The sequence below is a fragment of the Triturus cristatus genome, chromosome 7, assembly GCF_964204655.1.
Source record: "Triturus cristatus chromosome 7, aTriCri1.1, whole genome shotgun sequence".
Classification (NCBI taxonomy): Eukaryota; Metazoa; Chordata; class Amphibia; order Caudata; family Salamandridae; genus Triturus; species Triturus cristatus.
This window is the reverse complement of record NC_140590.1, coordinates 1,863,683,015-1,863,697,906: the sequence shown is the minus strand read 5'-3', so window position 1 is coordinate 1,863,697,906 and position 14,892 is coordinate 1,863,683,015. Positions and strand designations below refer to the sequence as shown.

Genomic DNA, 14,892 nt, shown 5'->3' with positions numbered 1-14,892 from the left:
AACCTGGTGTGCTGGTCACCTGCACCGAGCAGAGTGTTTCTCAGCTCGGTCAATATTTCTTAGCAGTTGGGCTGCACTTACCATTGCACCAAGCCCTCTATATGCTGGAAAGAGAACATTGGAAATATAAAGCAGCGCTGCTAGTTATCTGATGAGTGGGGGAAGGGCAGAAGCATTCGTTTGTATGAAGAACATCTCTATGGTGTGCGGTGCAGGCTTCAGTTCAAGATGAGAGCCTGATATGGAGCTTAGCCTTATGGTAGGAAGAAAGGACCCCAGGAAAATCTCCCAGACACAAAAGTTAAATGGAATCCTAACTCACACGTAACAAGAGGTTATAGGTAACCCAAGAGAATCCAAATTCTCCTGAGATTAATCTGTGAGACCTCAGGAACCTGTGGATGGAAAATTGAGGGGGTGAGTTTAACAGAAGGCAGAGACCAGTCAGGGATCCTAACTGGTCTCAAAAGTCAAAGTTCACAGAAGAGGACTTCTGGTGCTGGTTCTCATTGGATATCAAACCTTCAGGGGGCCATGTCTAGGAATTGGCAGCTGTGATCACATTTCTGATTGGTGATGATCCTGAAGGGACCTCCTGCACCCACTTAACTCAATGGTTCACTAGCTGGAATTGGGGATTTGGGATTGAGTGATGGTCCAATTGTGTTTTAATATCTCCTAAATCATAAAGAGATGGCTCAGTTGAATATATGACGTTACAACGCAAACAATTACACCTCATGCTTTTACAACATGGTTTTTACATTACAACTACCATTACATTGCATGATTTTACAACGCATGCCATTGCAACGCATTTTCAAAAACTACCATTACAACGCATCCCAATACAACGCCTACCTTCACAACGCATACCATTACAATGCATAATACTGTTAAGGCAACAGTAGGGTAAGTGTTGGATACAGTAGGGGTAAAATTACTATTCCCACTCCAGTGAGTGCAACAGTAGGGAAAGTGTTGGATAGTGTAGGGGTAAAAATTAATATTCTCATCTACCCCAAAACCCATACCCACCCTAAAACTAAAAAATCTCCATTACTTACCTTATAATGCGATGTAATGGCATGCATTGTAATGGTATGCATTCTAATGGCATGCGTTGTAATGGCATGTGTTGTGACATGCGTTGTAATGGCATGCGATGTAATGACATGTGATGTAAAGGCAGTTGCGTTGTAACAGTTGCGTTGTAAAAGCAGTGCGATGTAATGACTGCGTTGTAATGGATGTTTCCCGGCTCAGATAGATCAGGACATGGGCGATCCATCTCAGATAACAGGATAACAGGACTTCACCAATGTGACATTGCTTGGCCCAGGTTGAAAATCCGCTCATGGAATCGGTGGAATTTGGTGACATTGCTTCGCTCTTGTAATGCATAGTTCTGACCAAATTCCACTAGTCGCAACATTTTTACCCTGCAAGGCTCCAGAAATGAGAGCTGATGAGCGCTGATAAGCACGAGTGACATTTGGAGCCCTGATCCCGATTTCCAGTCGCTAGGGGGGCTTCTGGTGAGATTTTCTGACATGGGTGGTCGCAGTCAGAGGGCTGCTTCTCAAGTAGATTTCTACTCGAATGGCTGTACATTCTTTCACACCACATTGTGCCGTTTGCATGGGTTTTTCAGTGCGGAATGCTCTATCGGACCTAAATCGTAGCACAATGTCCATATTTCCATCCGTTGGTGGAATTCCACATAATCTCACAGAGTTTTTATGTAACTCCTTGGAATTCTGCAAAGTAAAATTCAGCAATTTTCACCCACCCCAATCAATCAATCAGGGAATTGTAAGAGCACTACCTACCCCTGAGGGTCTCAGAGCGCGGGGGGGGGGCGGTTAAGCAGCTCTGTTCATGTCAAAAAGCCAGGTCTTGAGTGTCCTCCTGAAGATGTTCAGGGAGGGGGCACGTCTGATGTCAATCGGGAGCTCATTCCAGGTCTTGGCCGCGATGTAGGAGAGGGCTCTTCCTCCTGTTCTGGCTCTGTGGTCAGAGGGGGTTTCGGCGAGGGCAAGATTGGTGAATCTGAGGTTTCTTTTGGATACGTGGAAAAAGATACTCTCGTTAAAGTATTGGGGTCCGGTGTTGTGGAGGCATTTGTAGGATTGGGTGAGTATCTTGAAAGTGACTCTCTTCTCGATGGGGAGCCAGTGGAGGTTTCGTAGGTGTTGGCTGATGTGTTCATGTTAAGGGATGCCAGGGGCGAGTCTGGCTGCGGTATTCTGTATTGTCCGGAGCTTGTGAAGTAGAGACTTGTTGATTCCGGTGTAGAGGGCATTTCCGTGTTCCAGTCTTTCTGGTTATGAGTGCGTGGGTGACGATCTTCCTTGACTCTGAGGGATCCGTTTGAAGGTCTTTTGAAGGATGTGGAGGGTGTTGAAGCAGCTGAAGGCGACTGCATTGACCTGTCGGTTCATGGAGAGGGAGGAGTCGAGTACGATGTAGAGGTTTTGGGCATGTTCCGTGGGGTTGGGTGCTGCCAAGGGCGGTGGGCCACCAGGTGTTGTTCCATGCTGACGGGGAGGTTCCGAGGATGAGGACCTCTGTCTTCTCCGAGTTGAGCTTCAGGCAGCTGTTGCCCATCCAGGATGCGACGTCCTGCATTCCTTCCTGGAAGTTGAGTCTGGTGGTGGTGGGTTCCTTGGTGAGGGAGAGGATGAGCTGGGTGTTGCCAGCGTAGAATACTATGCTGAGGCCGTGCTGTCTGACGATGGCTGTGAAGGGGGCCATGTAGATGTTGAAGAGGGTTGGACTGAGCGATGATCCCTGGGATACTCCGCAGTTGATTTCTGTGGGTTAGGAGAGGAAGGGTGACAGTCTGATTCTTTGGGTTCTGCCGGTGAGGAACGAGCGGAGGAACAAGTGGATCCAGTCGAATGTGGTTCCTTGTATGCTGGCGTCGTGGAGTCTTGTGGCGAGTGTGCGGTAGGAGATAGTGTTGAATGCTGCTGAGAGGTCAAGTAGGATCAGGGCCGCGGTGTGTCCTTGGTCAAGAAGGGTGCGGATGTCATCTGTGGTGGCGAGTAGGGCAGTCTCGGTGCTGTGGTTGCTGCGGAATCCAGATTGGAAGGGGTCGAGGATGGAGTTGTCTTCGATGAACCTTGCTAGCTGTGCATTGATGTTCTTCTCAGCGATTTTTGCCGCAAAAGGGAGGATGGAGATGGGCCGGTAGTTCTTGAGGTCCATGGGATCTGCTGAGGGCTTCTTGAGCAGGGATCTGGCTTCTGCACATTTCCCGTCATCGGGGAAGGTGCCGGTCTTGAAGGTGGCATTGATGGTGCGTCGTAATTCTGGCGCAATGGTGATGGTGGCTCTGTGGTAGATGTGCGGTGGACAGGGGTCTGTGGAGGCCACCGAGTGGATACCTTTCATGGTCGAGGCGATCTCTTTGGTCGTGAACAGTGTCCAGGAGGAGATGAGGGGCCGGCTGGCGATGCCGGAGGAGGGAGTGGTTGCAGAGTCAGGAGTCTGGTTGTTGAAGTTGTCGTAGAGGCTCTTTATTTTCAGATGGAAGTATGATCCAAGCTTGTCGCAGAGTCCTGGGAAGGGGTGATGTCCGTGGTTTCGCTGGGGGGCTTGGTGAATTCCTGGATGATGCTGAAGAGTTCCTTGGAGTTGCTGGAGTTGGCGAGGATTTTGTTTTGGATAAAGGTCCTTTTGGTGGTTCTGATGCATTGGTGGTATTCCGTCATGGTGTTTTTGTAGGTGGTGTGGTATTCAAGCGTTTTGCTGTTTCTCCAGTTCTTCTTGAGACTTCTGCAGGTGCATCTGTCTTCTTGGAGGTCGTGGTGAACCAGGTGGCCTTCCTGGGGCACTGCCTGTCGGAGTTGCGTAGTGGTGCGAGCTTGTCTGCGCCGTTGGAGATCCATTTGTGCAGTTCCCTGGCTGCAACATGGGCGTAGGCTATGGTGATGTGGGTGTCGTGGTTGAGGATGGAGTTGAGCTGATCCTCAGTGACTTTGCTCCAGTTACTTCGCGGAGGGCGCGGAGTAGGTTTTGGTGGCTTGGGTTTGTCGACGAGGAAGTGTATGCAGTGGTGGTCCGTCCATGGCGGCTGCGAGGTGTGGCTGAAGTGGATGTTGTTTCTTCCTGCGAAGATGGGGTCGAGGGTCTGTCCTGCCTTGTGGGTAGGTGTGGTGATGAGCTGTTTCAGTCCGATGTTGGTGAGGTTATCCAGGAGGGTGGTGGAGTTGGGGTCGCTGTGATTGTCGAGGTGGAATTCAGGTCTCCAATGGTATGTAGTCCATGGAGGCAATGCCACGAAGTGTGATTTTAGGGCTGGTCTGGATCTGTAAGTGCAGGTGTTCGGTGGCAGAGAAGGCGTCGCTCGAGGTGGAGTGGTGGAGGGAGCTTTTGTGTACTATGGCGAATCCTCCTCCTGGGTGGTTGGGGCGGTCCTTCCTCTGGATCTTGTATCCATCCGGGATGGCGATGTCGGGGGAAGAGAAGGTGTTGGTCCAGGTTTCTGTAAAGAAGGCAACATCTGGTGAGAGGGTGGCGAGGACGCTCCAGATCTCTATGGCGTGTCTTTGCAGAGAGCGCACATTGAGGAGTATGCACCTCAGGGCATTGGCGGTGGGTCCGGTGGTGAAGGTCTGGCGGCATTGGTGGCAGGAGAACTGGCCATGGGTGGTGTTCAGCGTGGACAGCTGGCAGTTGTTGTTCCTTCTGGGGTTGAGTGTGAGGAGGGCAGCTGAGTCATAGCAGCTGCCATTAAATAGGGAAGTGGGGAGGGACGTGCAGCTGGAAGGTGGGAGCAGGAACCGGCAGGGGGGATGGGCTGCATGGGCATCAGCGTTGGGGAGAATGGAGTTGTGAGATGCAAAAAGCAGGCAAAAAAACTGGCAAACATAAGAATAGCTAATACCGAAAATCTTGGGCACAGTCAACATTAAGCACAGTGACATATAAGCAGAACCTGAGGCAGAACATGCGCAGACACAGTCCTGGCAGCAGCGGCCTCAAACACCTCCCAGGAGGGGGTGAGACGGGGTCAGCGGGGGTGACCGAGAGAGCGGAGCTTCTGGGGAGAGAGCGGGTCCAGGGGTTAGACTTACCACAAGCATCCTCCAACCACTTTTGTGTGTTTGACTCACTAAACGCACTTACATACATGCCTACATATATATATAAATATATATATAGACATGCATACATATGTAAATGCGTGCATACATACATGCATACAAGATGCTAATTAGCGAGATGGGTTTGCACTTTATGCAATGAAAAATATAGTTTTCTACAAAAATAAAGAGCCAGGGAGTTGTTTCTGCAAATGTGACTGATCAGCAGAAAAGGAATCAACTTCACAGATCTTCTGATGATAATTAGACTAGAAAAATCCAGCAGCGTCAGAACCTCTCACTGAGGGAGATCTCCGATTGTGGCTGTAGTTAAGGAGGAGCCACGGCTCATAACAGCACAAAGCCAATATGAGGCAAACAAGAGCCTCACACGGGCCCCATGGCGGCTGACATGAGACCAACAAGAGGTTGACACGAGCCTCACACGGGCTCAAGGGCGGCTCACATGAGGCGAACAGGAGGCTGACATGAGCCTCACATGAGGCTTCAGGGCTCTTGACTTGTAGCTGACATGAACCTTACACGGGCTCCAGGGCGGCTGACATGAGGCAAACAAGAGGCTGACATGAGCCTCACACGGGCTCCAGGGCGGCTGACATGAGGCCAACAAGAGGCTGACATGAGCCTCACACGGGCTCCAGGGCGGCTGACATGAGGCAAACAACAGGCTGACATGAGCCTCACTCGGGCTCCAGGGCGCTGACATGAGGCCAACAAGAGGCTGACATGAGCCTCACACGGGCTCCAGGGCGGCTCACATGAGGTAAACAAGAGGCTGACATGAGCCTCACACAACCTCGGTGCCCAACTTTCTGTGTATCTTGTATCTGAATTTTATGTTGGCCTGGTGTCAGGTATGTCTGCCGAGGCCTAGGTCTGTCTATGACAATATAAGGTCCAGGATCTGTCCTGTGACCACCACGTGTGCCCTCATGGTGGACAGAGGACCATCATCACTGTCTGGGGTTCAGTACATACAGGCGCAGCAGCATTCTAGGGTGTTTTGAGCTCTAATCTCGGAGACAACATATTTATTAGGGGTGGGCAGAATGGGTGGAGTTTGATTCCACGCAATTCCACGAAGGGGCAGAGTGGGCATTTGGTGCTATTTTCTTAGCGCGAAATGCACTTGTGCGTCCAAAAATGGATATGAGGATGCATTTTGTGCAGTGGATACCCCTCGGTGCCCTTACATAAACATGTAAGGGTACCAAGGGGTATAGATAAGTATATAAGGGCACCGAGGGGTAACCACTCCAGTGCATACCACTCAGCGCCTTTACATACTTATTTAAGGGCACCGACAGGTATTCACTGCAGGGCTGTTCCAGATTAGAAAAATGCAAACAAATTGCTGGTATTTATTTCTAATAAAAGATGCCAACACTAGCTGTGCTGGAGCAGGTCTCCCGGTCTCCGCGGATTCCCAGTTTCGGGAAAAAAACACAAATTACACACACATCATAAGAAGCTGAATAAATGCCGAAAACTTACAGAACTAGGTCTGTGAGTAGTAACATACTGGGGTATGTTCCCAGCTTTTATTCAGCTTCTTATGATGGCCGTGTAATTTGTGTTTTTTGTCCCCTACAATCTATATAAAGAGTACATGTTTGTTTATTACAGTTTAATATTAATTGCATTTACTGTCCCTTTGTCCATTTATTAATTTCTGTGGAGTGATGACCATCTGTATCTGTTGTGGTTCTTTCCACAGGTGAGCTGTAGATAACAGCTTATTAAAAGTGTCTTGTAGGTAGTGTGGGTCGTATAATCATTAATCACTGGGTGTTGTGGATGGGTTATGTCTTATTTTGTATAAAAATTTGTTTTTGTTGATCATAATGAATCCACTTCTGATGAGGAAGATGGAGGGTTGGAATAAATAAATTGGAGTTGAACATAGAATATTTGATGACTCATCTTTGATGTTAGTATTTTATACACATTAGAACTTTATCTGATCAGAATACGATTGAAGTAACATTTTAGGGATCCTGAAACATTGTATTCTATATTTTATTCAGACTATCGTCTGGGATCCACTCAGTTACAACGCAAAGCCTAACTAGAGATGATACGCCTGCTTTTGAGCATTTACTTACACGTGAGTTTTACGGAATAGGATTATAAAATTTGGGGTCATGAAAATTGATTGTCTGCCAACAGTAAGAAATGCGGAGTGTCTTCATCTATCATCGTAAACGGATCTGTATTGTTGGAATCTATTTAAAGTCACATTGTTTTGTTTCTTATCTAACTGGTGTCTTCAATATGTATCAGTGCATTTTAGAAATATTCATTATAGATATCTGATCCTGTATGAATGGACATATGATCCAATGGTGTAGGTGGAGTCACGGTCTATTTGTATTGATTATTTGTTGATTAATGTATGCAAATGATTTAGGTGATTTAGAAGCAAACATCTGATCAAAAATGTTTTGTATGTGTTTTAATCTTTTTCATCCCTGAGGAAGTCCGTTTAGGACGAAACGCGTTGGCTGGGCTGAATTCATGTTTACATCTACAAAAAGAGTAGAAATAAATCAAGATTTTTTCATCAAGATTCCGTGACTCCTGTGTATTACTAATGTACACTCCCGCCATTACGGGTTGGACAATTTATATATTTGGTCTATATTAATTATGATGTCTGGGCATCATCAATGATGGAAATGTGAAGTCTCTCAAAAAGATTAATGAGATCATCAATGATAACACATGTGTAGATAATAGACACTCCTGTCCTGTATGTCCTAAGTAGGTTTGTGTAGTGATCTGTTGGCGGTAGAATCACAAACAGTTGAGTCTCTGTGGCTACCTAATGAACTAATACGGATAAATACTAGTGCAACTGTCCTATAGGCCTACGGCCTTTCTTTGTCTTATGAGAAAGAGTTGTTAACTGATGTCTCTTGGGACCACGTGCCATAACGCAAGACTTAGCATAGTTCATTTGTAAGTCCAAGGACCCCATAAAATCCACGAGGGCATGCACTCGCTGGCGCACGGCTTTAGGCGTTTGTGCCATCAGAACTGCGTCATCCGCATATGAGAGCGAGGGGAGCGACGTGCCTTTGACCTGTGGTACATCTGTTAAAAAAGGTGCAACTTGTTAATGTATATAATAAATGAAAGTGGGTCTGATACACATGCTTGTCTCACCCCACGGTGGACACCCATATCATCGGAAACTCCTCCCTGAGACTGATTCTGATTCTAGTAGTCATATCCCTGTGCAAATATACAAGAAAGTGTTATGTTTTGGTATGGTATAGTATGGTATGGTATGTTATGGTATGGAATGGATATTTAGATTATCCACTTTCCATTTTTAGAAGCTTTCGTAATAGTTGGAAGGATGGAGCGAGCATTCATTCTTCTTAATTTGCTTGAAGAGAACAACACTCCATGAGCCGCCTTTTACAGTATCAGACCAATGCTTGATATAAATATATTAAAAATGTGCAATAATTCCTCACTGAATGACCCAAACTCTTGCACCTTCTGAAGCTCCCTCCCTCCCTCCCTCCTTCCTCCTTCTCTTCCTCCTTCCCTCCCTCACTCACTCACCCCATCCTTCCTCCCTTCCCCTCACTCCATCACCCCCTCTCTCGAACCCTCGCCCCAGGTGGTGAAAGGCTCACAGTGCCCTGTCCTGGACCTCAGCCCTGGAGCCATGCTCCCTCCCTCCTTCCTCCCTCACTCCCTCCCTCCTCCTTCTATCCTGCCCTCCTCTCTCCCCCCCCTCCCTCGCCCCTCTGTGCTGAAAGGCTTTCAGTGCCGTGTCGTGGACCACAGCCCTGGAGCCCACATTCACATGATCTTCCAATGAGATAGAAGCATCCGGACCTATCTTCTGCAAACTTATATTCAATCAGAACACCAGGAAATAAAGAGCACTCGCTTCCTGATGACAATCACACACGAACCTCTTGCAGCCTCAGCACATTCCACCCAGTGCCATCTGCACATCTCTGGCTGTGGGCACAGGGTGGAGGGAGGAGAACATCAGACCCTGAGGCTAGCACCAGGAGAGGCTTGCGTGAAGCCTCCCCTCATGATCCATCAGTCATTCCCTCCCTCCTTCATGCCTCAGCCCCTCCCACCCTGAGACTGATTCTGATTCTGGTAGTCATATCCCTGTGCAAATATACTAGAAAGTGCTATGTTATGTTATGTTATGTTACGTTATGGTATGGATGGTATGTTATGGTATGGTATGTTATGGTATGGAATGGATATTTAGAATATCCACTTCATTCTTCTTAATTTGCTTAAAGAGAACAACATTCCATGAGCAGCATGTTATAGCATCAGAGCAATGCCTGATATGAATATATAAAAAATGTGCAAGAATTTCTCACTAATTGACTCAAACCCTTGTACCTCTCACGCTCCCTCCCTCTTTCCTTCCTCGCTCCCTCCCTCCACCCTCCCTCCCTCGCACCTCTGTGCTGAGAAGCTCTCAGTGCCGTGTCCTCAGCCCTGGAGCCAAGCTCCCTCCCTCCTTCCTCCCTCACTCCCTCCGTCACTGCCTCTTTCCTCCCTCACCACCTCTCTCCCACCCTCGCCCTTGGTGCTGAAAGGCTCTCAGTGCGTGTCCTGGACCTCAGCCCTGGAGCCCACATTCAGAGATCATGATCGTCCAATGATATAGAAGTATCCGGAGATGGCGTCAGCAAAGATATCCAATCAGACCACCAGGAAATAAAGAGCACACGCTTCCTGATGACAATCACACACGAACCTCCTGCAGCCTCAGCACATTTCACCCAGTGCCATCTGCACATCTCAGGCTGTGGGCAAAGGGTGGAGGGAGGAGAACAGCAGACCCTGAGGCTGGCACCAGGAGAGGCTTGGGTGAAGCCTCCCCTCGTGGTCTGTCAGTCACTCCCTCCCTCACTCATCCCTCACTCCCTCCCTCCATCAGCACATTCCACCCAGTGCCATCTGCACATCTCTGGCTGAGGGCACAGGGTGGAGGGAGGAGAACATCAGACCCTGAGGCTGGTACCAGGAGAGGCTTGGGTGAAGCCTCCCCTTGTGATCTGTCAGTCACCCCTCAAGGTGAAGTCTTTAACTCTATTGAGGACCACCTCCCCCTCCAGGGGTGAAGGTCTGTAACAGTGCCAGTTCCCAGACCATGACAAACACAGTCTGGGGTGCAGGTTGTAGCTGCCCTTCTGAAAAGCACCAGAGCCCTGGCTCTGCAGGAGACCTTCCAGAGGCCTGTGTTGAGCTTCAGGGGCTCACACTGGTGCCTGACTCCCCTCCTCTCTCTTGGCGGTGCCTTGCGGTTCAAGGGATATGTGGGTGCACAAGATCACACACTGCGTCATGTGTATCCCAAAGCTCACCTGTTATGGTACACAGTTTCATTCGCAGGAACAAACCACAGGCCTCGTCTGTACCATCTCTGACAGAGCACGAGAGAAGTACAGACAATGAACGGTGATGAGCCGACCACCTGCTTTTGCTGTTATAAAACTTGAAAAAAAACAATAGGGCAACAGTGAACAGGTCACAAGCCACCTGCCTCTCTGTGTCAGCAATGATCTGGAACCGACCACCTGCCCCTCACTCTGTGTGAACAATGAACTGAGAAAGGCCCCCTTCCTCTCAGCATGATGAATGAACAGTGCACAGACCGCCTTCTGCTCACCCAGTGTGAACAATGAACAGTGCACAGACCACCATCCTCTCACCCAGTGTCAACAATGAACAGTGCACAGACCACCATCCTCTCACCCAGTGTGAACAATGAACAGTGCACAGGCCGCCTTCCTCTCACCCAGTGTGAACAATGAACAGTGCACAGGCCACCTTCTTCTCTCTCAGTGTGAACAATGAACAGTGCACAGGCCGCCTTCTTCTCACCCAGTGTGAACAATGAAGAGTGCACAGGCCGCCTTCTTCTCACTCAGTGTGAACAATGAAGAGTGCACAGGCCGCCTTCTTCTCACCCAGTGTGGACAATGAACAGTGCACAGGCCACCTTCTTCTCACTCAGTGTGAACAATGAACAGTGCACAGGCCGCCTTCCTCTCACCCAGTGTGAACAATGAACAGTGCACAGGCTGCCTTCCTCTCACCCAGTGTGGACAATGAACAGTGCACAGGCCACCTTCTTCTCACCCAGTGTGAACAATGAACAGTGCACAGGCCGCCTTCTTCTCACCCAGTGTGAACAATGAACAGTGCACAGGCCGCCTTCTTCTCACCCAGTGTGAACAATGAACAGTGCACAGGCCGCCTTCTTCTCTCTCAGTGTGAACAATGAACAGTGCACAGGCCGCCTTCTTCTCACCCAGTGTGAACAATGAACAGTGCACAGGCCGCCTTCTTCTCACCCAGTGTGAACAATGAACAGTGCACAGGCCGCCTTCCTCTCACCCAGTGTGAACAATGAACAGTGCACAGGCCGCCTTCTTCTCACCCAGTGTGAACAACGAACAGTGCACAGGCCGCCTTCCTCTCACTCAATGTGAACAATGAACCGTGCACGGACCACCTTCCTCTCACCAGTGTGAACAATGAACAGTGCACAGGCCGCCTTCTTATCACCCAGTGTGAACAATGAACAGTGCACAGACCGCCTTCTTCTCACCCAGTGTGAACAATGAACAGTGCACAGACCACCATCCTCTCACCCAGTGTGAACAATGAACAGTGCACAGGCCGCCTTCGTCTCACCCACTGTGAACAATGAACCGTGAACAGACCGCCTTCCTCTCACCCAGTGTGAACAATGAACAGTGCACAGGCCGCCTTCTTATCACCCAGTGTGAACAATGAACAGTGCACAGACCGCCTTCCTCTCAGCATGATGAATGAACAGTGCACAGGCCGCCTTCTGCTCACCCAGTGTGAACAATGAACAGTGCACAGGCTGCCTTCCTCTCACCCAGTGTGGACAATGAACAGTGCACAGGCCACCTTCTTCTCACTCAGTGTGAACAATGAACAGTGCACAGGCCGCCTTCCTCTCACCCAGTGTGAACAATGAACAGTGCACAGGCTGCCTTCCTCTCACCCAGTGTGGACAATGAACAGTGCACAGGCCGCCTTCTTCTCACCCAGTGTGAACAATGAACAGTGCACAGGCCGCCTTCTTCTCACCCAGTGTGAACAATGAACAGTGCACAGGCCGCCTTCTTCTCACCCAGTGTGAACAATGAACAGTGCACAGGCCGCCTTCTTCTCTCTCAGTGTGAACAATGAACAGTGCACAGGCCGCCTTCTTCTCACCCAGTGTGAACAATGAACAGTGCACAGGCCGCCTTCTTCTCACCCAGTGTGAACAATGAACAGTGCACAGGCCGCCTTCCTCTCACCCAGTGTGAACAATGAACAGTGCACAGACCGCCTTCCTCTCACCCAGTGTGAACAATGAACAGTGCACAGACCACCATCCTCTCACCCAGTGTGAACAATGAGCAGTGCACAGGCCGCCTTCTTATCACCCAGTGTGAACAATGAACAGTGCACAGACCGCCTTCTTCTCACCCAGTGTGAACAATGAACAGTGCACAGACCACCATCCTCTCACCCAGTGTGAACAATGAACAGTGCACAGGCCGCCTTCGTCTCACCCACTGTGAACAATGAACCGTGAACAGACCGCCTTCCTCTCACCCAGTGTGAACAATGAACAGTGCACAGGCCGCCTTCTTATCACCCAGTGTGAACAATGAACAGTGCACAGACCGCCTTCCTCTCACCCAGTGTGAACAATGAACAGTGCACAGACCACCATCCTCTCACCCAATGTGAACAATGAACAGTGCACAGGCCGCCTTCTTATCACCCAGTGTGAACAATGAACAGTGCAAAGACCGCCTTCCTCTCACCCAGTGTCAACAATGAACAGTGCACAGACCACCATCCTCTCACCCAGTGTGAACAATGAACAGTGCACAGGCCGCCTTCCTCTCACCCAGTGTGAACAATGAACAGTGCACAGACCACCATCCTCTCACCCAGTGTCAACAATGAACAGTGCACAGACCACCATCCTCTCACCCAGTGTGAACAATGAACAGTGCACAGGCCGCCTTCCTCTCACCCAGTGTGAACAATGAACAGTGCACAGACCTCCTTCCTCTCCCCCAGTGTGAACAATGAACAGTGCACAGGCCGCCTTCCTCTCACCCAGTGTGAACAATGAACAGTGCACAGGCCGCCTTCTTATCACCCAATGTGAACAATGAACAGTGCACAGACCTCCTTCCTCTCCCCCAGTGTGAACAATGAACAGTGCACAGGCCGCCTTCCTCTCACCCAGTGTGAACAATGAACAGTGCACAGACCTCCTTCCTCTCCCCCAGTGTGAACAATGAACAGTGCACAGACCGCCTTCCTCTCACCCAGTGTGAACAATGAACAGTGCACAGGCCGCCTTCCTCTCACCCAGTGTCAACAATGAACAGTGCACAGACCACCATCCTCTCACCCAGTGTGAACAATGAACAGTGCACAGGCCGCCTTCCTCTCACCCAGTGAGAACAATGAACAGTGCACAGGCCGCCTTCTTCTCACCCAGTGTGAACAATGAACAGTGCACAGACCTCCTTCCTCTCCCCCAGTGTGAACAATGAACAGTGCACAGACCGCCTTCCTCTCACCCAGTGTGAACAATGAACAGTGCACAGGCCGCCTTCCTCTCACCCAGTGTCAACAATGAACAGTGCACAGGCCACCATCCTCTCACCCAGTGTCAACAATGAACTGAGAAAGGGCCCCCTTCCTCTCAGCATGATGAATGTATAGTGCACAGGCCGCCTTCTGCTCACCCAGTGTGAACAACAAACAGTGTGCAGGCCACTTTCCTCTCAGCATTAATATTGAAGAGTGCACAGACCGCCTTCCTCTCACGTAGTGTTAGCAATGATCCGTGCGTAGGCCTCCCTTAATGTCAGTGTGAGCAGTGAACTGGGCACAGGCTCTACCCCAGTGTGAACAATGAAGAGTGCACAGGCCGCCTCCCTCTCACCCAGTGTGAACAATGAACAGTGCACAGGCCGCCTTCTTCTCACCCAATGTGAACAATGAACCGTGCACAGGCCACCATCCTCTCACCCAGTGTGAACAACGAACTGAGAAAGGGCCCCCTTCCTCTCAGCATGATGAATGTATAGTGCACAGGCCGCCTTCTGCTCACCCAGTGTGAACAACAAACAGTGTGCAGGCCACTTTCCTCTCAGCATTAATATTGAAGAGTGCACAGACCGCCTTCCTCTCACGTAGTGTTAGCAATGATCCGTGCGTAGGCCTCCCTTAATGTCAGTGTGAGCAGTGAACTGGGCACAGGCTCTACCCCAGTGTGAACAATGAAGAGTGCACAGGCCGCCTTCCTCTCACCCAGTGTGAACAATGAACAGTGCACAGACCGCCTTCTTCTCACCCAGTGTGAACAATGAACAGTGCACAGACCGCCTTCTTCTCACCCAGTGTGAACAATGAACAGTGCACAAACCGCCTTCTTCTCACCCAGTGTGAACAATGAACAGTGCACAGGCCGCCTTCTACTCACCCAGTGTGAACAATGAAGAGTGCACAGGCCGCCTTCCTCTCACCCAGTGTGAACAATGAAGAGTGCACAGGCCGCCTTCCTCTCACCCAGTGTGAACAATGAACAGTGCACAGGCCGCCTTCTTCTCACCCAGCGTGAACAATCAACAGTGCACAGGCCGCCTTCTGCTCACCCAGTGTGAACAATGAACAGTGCACAGGCCGCCTTCTTCTCACCCAGTGTGAACAATGAACAGTGCAC

General features: G+C 49.7%; 1 long non-coding RNA gene across 1 annotated transcript in view; it reads left to right on the top strand.

Annotated features, from left to right (window-relative positions):
• Positions 1–14,892, top strand: part of LOC146813518 (uncharacterized) — a 182,853-nt gene that overhangs the window by 161,787 nt on the left and 6,174 nt on the right. Inside the window, exon 3 of the long non-coding RNA XR_014966040.1 lies at positions 7,142–7,221. This is a non-coding gene — a long non-coding RNA (uncharacterized LOC146813518). The remainder of the gene's footprint in view (positions 1–7,141; positions 7,222–14,892) is intronic.